This window comes from Myotis brandtii, unplaced genomic scaffold, assembly GCF_000412655.1.
Source record: "Myotis brandtii unplaced genomic scaffold, ASM41265v1 scaffold604, whole genome shotgun sequence".
NCBI classification, from domain to species: Eukaryota; Metazoa; Chordata; class Mammalia; order Chiroptera; family Vespertilionidae; genus Myotis; species Myotis brandtii.
In genome coordinates, this window is record NW_005370286.1 from 140,084 (window position 1) to 144,975 (window position 4,892).

The window sequence follows — 4,892 nt, forward strand, 5'->3', positions numbered from 1 at the left end:
ATGCGTGTGTGTGGGGGTGCTGGAGGCGGGGAGCTGGGCAGCACCATCAGCGGCCACCCTCACAGGCCCAGTGCCCAGGGATTTCACCCACACGGTCAAGGCGGCGGGTGTCAGGCTGGCAAAGGAAATCATTGCTGTTTGACTTTCCACTGTGAAGTGTGGCAGTCATATTACGCGTTGCTCCCCTGAACAATTGGCTGGCGTACAGACGCCCGGGAAGGTGCGAATGACTGAGAGTTTGTGGGGCGCTGGGCAGGTTAGTCATGAGAACGGGCTGCTGGGAGGCCGGGGGCGGGGAAAAAAAGCGTCTCTCTTCTCCTCTCCCATCCCATCTGCCTTGTTTCCAGCCTGACGCTGTGTTGGCTTGTTCTTTAATAGATTCGCTTTGAGTTTTTGCACATTTACAGAATCCATGTGAACGCCTGACGGCTGGAGAGTGGCGGCGATGTTATGGTTGGAAACGGTGGATGCACGCATCTTCGTGAACGTGTCATCGTTAAACTGCATCAGGTCATGTACCAATTATTTTTCGTTTCTGTTATTAAAAGATTAGGGATAAAATACAAGAAGAATTTAAAGTAAACTATCAGTTTTACGTTGGTGGCTACGCGCTTGCCTATTAGACCATCATGACGTCCCGGGACATCGTGCAGGGCCGCCTGTGTCCCAGCGCCACGCTCATACACCTCCGTGGGCTGCCGGCCCTCGTCTCTCTTCATTCCTGCTCTCTCGTCTTGGTGCCGATGTGTCAGGAAACCCAGTGGCACAGGCACCCAGGGCCTGTTGCGTCCTTCCCTGGGTGTTTCCAGCTCCTCCCAGTGCCCCCCCTTTCCTTCCGTGCACCCCGCTGCCATCCATCACAATGCCAAGCAGTTTCTCCCCTCGCCTTCTGGTGCTGAGCGTGGGTTTTGTTACTTTATTTCAATGCCGGGATTAGAGAACAATTAATGAGGTCAGTGTCCTGCTATCATTTTTGAAATATTTTCTGCTCCTGAGAATCTTCGAGGCAGAACTACGCAGGCGCACACACGAGCCTCTTCTCACTAAGCTGCAGAGTCAGAGCTGGCCTTTGATGGATGCTTTCTGGTCGGCGTCTCTGAGGAGCCAATTTTTCAAGGTGGGGGGGGGAGAGAGAGACAGAGAGAGAGGGAGAGAGAGAAATTTCAATGGAGGGAAAACGGGTAATTTAATAAATACATTTAGGCACAAATGAAACCACCTGTGCTGGGCCTGGGTCCTACATGAGCCCCGCTCAGGTGAGGAGAGAGGTACTTTCCCTCGGAAGATTGGATTATTTTTGAATCCCACTTATTCCACTAAATTGAGTGCCACATTATGAAATCCATTTCAACTTTTATGGACATCCCGCCTCCTCCGGGGGCTTCTTTAGGCATTTGGTTTATTGGGGAAGAATCGTTTATTTCCTGCAACGACGCCCACGGTGCTGGCACATTACAGCACAGAAAATAAGCCACAGCATTCATGTCTGATTGCTCAACAGCATCCGCTCCCATGATTTTCTTAAAATAATGGAAAATGGTAGACGATGACATTCCCAGGGCAGGCTAGGAGATCCTGGCATATCTAATCAAAATGTTATCACCCCAGAAACATATTCGTAATATGACCTTTGGCAGCCGCTTCTTCGTGAAGAAATCCTTTCAAAACGGCCACCGTTTCCAACCAAGCGCTGGAGCCCGGAGGAAATTCAGGGAGGAGAAATTGCATTTGCTAGGAAAGAGCCTCCCTCGGCCCCCGGAGCTCACCGGGACCCTCGCTCCGTTGTCTTAAACTGTCCAAGTTGGACTCCTTTTGGATTTTTGAACGATTCAGAAAAGATACTTTCATCAACAGCTCTGTCAGCCGCAGCGTCGCTAATTCCTGAGAGCAGCGCAGGGAGCCGCGGAGAATTTCTCCTGAAGCCGGAGAGAGCCATCGGGAGTGAGCTGCCAGGCTGTTGACCCAGGGAATGAAAATGGAAATTCTTTCCTAGTCTCCTCCTTCCTCCCTGCGCGGCCCCAGGCCTGTTGCCTGGGCGCATCCTGAGGACATAGGATCCCGTTTCAGAAATATTCCGACATTACCTACGTGGATGTTTGAAAAATTGTCTAAAACTCCCAGCACATTCGAGCACACGGTTCCACGCGGCCATCACAAAGCCCATTTGCACTGATGCAAGAGGCAGGCTCGAGCCCAATCCCCACAGCTTCATTTCTAAGTCGGTGGGAATCTGAAAACCTTCTTGTGGCTCATGAGGTTAGGGGAGCCTGCCTCCTTCTTCCCCACAGGCCCCCCTCCCTGCAGCCCCCCAGCACAGGGCTGTGGCTGCAGGATGTGTATGAAGGAACAAATCATCAGGAAAAAAAGAAGTTGGAAAAAGAAGTTTTAGCTAGCAGAACCGAGGGGAAATGAAACATTGAGGATCTGAAAAATGCAAGGTAATGCAGGTGGAACCATTAAAAATGAGGGCTCGTCTCGGCCAGAGAGCAGAAATGCAACGGCTGGAATGTGTAGACTTCTGCAGAGATCCATGCTCAATTCACAAATGGCAAAGCACGCTGAATCAAAAGTGACCTTTCCCATTACTATCACCTAGAGATTCTATTCATCTAGGGGCCTGTTTACTCTGGAATTAGCCCACAGACGGGTGCCCGGAATAACTGTGAGACTAATGGGTCCAAAATCACCTTTACTTTCCTCGTCAGACTTTTTCCGATCTATTTTTATTGCACGAGCATGGGTAGATGCCAAAGCGGTACTATTTCTGGCTTGTTAATAACCAAGCTACATTTCCCCAATCATTGGCATGCTCAAGCTCTGCAAATGAAAATCAAATTTGCAAGAAGCAACACATTCAGGGAAGTCAGATCCGCTATTCCCGTCTCAGACCCGAGAAAGACAAGTTTTTAATCAGCAGTCAACTCGGCAGTCTTTGGAGTTGGTTTAAACTAAGTCAGCAACTCTGATTCTTTTATTTGAAGAACAAATAGCAAGATAAAATCCCTAAGCCCTAGAAATACACCATCATCACTTGCCACCAAAAGATTTTAAATTCCTCAATTCAAAAATGCTAACAGAGTCTTTTTTTTTCTGTCTCTCTTTCTCGCTCCCTCCCTTCATGCCTCCTGCTTCTCTCTCTCCCTCTCTCTCTCTCTCTCTCTCTCCTTTCTTCCTTTCCCCTCCCTAATCCTATATTCAGAGGAATTGAGAATATTCTTAGAAAACATTGAACCTTGGGGATCAATAACTCCACACAAGTCAGTCCCAGCGCTACCATTTCGTAGCTGAGTAGCTGTGCACAAGTAATCTGACCTCTTTCCTCCTCAGTCTCCTCACTGTAAAATGGGTATAATGATGCTCATCTCACAAATCTGTGAGATTTTTTTTTTTACGTTTTTCTTGATTTCAAAGAAGGAGGAAGAGGGAAAGAGAGATAAAAACATCGATGATGAGAAAGAATCATGGGTCGATCGGCCGCCTCCTGCACGCCCCCTACTGGGGATCAAACCCACAACCCAGGCATGTGCCCTGACCAGGAATTTAACCCTGACCTCCTGGTTCATAGGTTGACGCTCAACCACTGAGCACACTGGCCGGGCAAAGCTGTAAGATTTTAAAAGGACAACACAAGTAAAACAGGTAGCACAGTGCCCAGGTACACTTGTATTACTCAAGACTCGATTACAAAAACAACTCAAACTTGTTTATTCAAACAAAATAATTCATTGTCACACAGACATGAGAAGTCCAGGGACGGCCACCTTCAGATCAGGCTGGGTCCAGGGGCTCAACAGTGCTGGCTGGGGCCTTCCTCTCTATCTCCATGGGAGCCCCTCCCGGCAAAGATGGCTGTGATGGCCCTGGAGCCACATGGTCCCTGCTGGGCCAGCAGGGCTTCGTCTGCAGTGGCTGTTGGTGAGACAGATGGAGGGACCACCCCTAGGACCTCACCCTCTCATTCCTGACTCCCCAGATTACCTAGCAGATGATGGGATCCTGGGACAGACTTCCACCGCCCCGTCGGCACCATAGCTCTGCTGCCCACGGGTCTGGGGCTCTTCCCAGTTTTGCCTCCTCGTGTTATTTTAAATCAGTGCCCTGGGGCGAGACGGCGCAGTCCCCTCGGAAGGGACGCACTGCCTGCCCTTCCCTGATTGATATCTGGGGTCTGAGACAGAGCACCTGCATGGGGGGCTTCCCTGTCTTGGTTCTCATTTGTCGTCTCCCAGGCAGAGCAGACGAGGACAGAGCGCAGTCTCAGCATCCAAATCCCCACGCCTCTTGCATTAATTTCCAAGTCACAGTGAGCCAGGTGCTTCTGCTCATCCCGCAGGCGGGGGCGGCGGGAGACCCCCGCCTCCGGGCGCCCGGGTGCACTTCACACCACTTACAAGACTCTGCCCAAACCGCAGGCAGCGTGTTACCAGCAGAGCCCTTCCCGAAAATGGATCAAAAACACTTGGTAATGAGTGTAGGAGCCTCTTTCCGAAAGGCCAACATCCAAGGAAACCCCCCACCCAAGCCATCCACAGCCAGACAGCCCAAGGCAGGCCCAAGGCACAAGGCCTCCTCTGAGCCCGTGGACCCACACACACACCGGAAGCTGCACTTATCCGCTCACTGACCTGTGTCATATACACTGTCCGGTGGTCAGTTCTCTAACGCCACCACAGTTTGGAAGGATGAGCCAGGTCAGATCCGCGGTGGCCTCTCTCCAATGGGGACGGGGCCGGGGACCCACATCCCACAATCAACACTGGCCCTTACCTGGTGCGGGTGTTTCCTGTGATAGAAGCCCATGCGGTTCATGTTCTCTTTCAGGCCTTTCCTGCATCGTCCCCTCAACCCAAGCAGATATCCTGGCTGCTCCACGGGTGAGCTCCGTGTGGCCA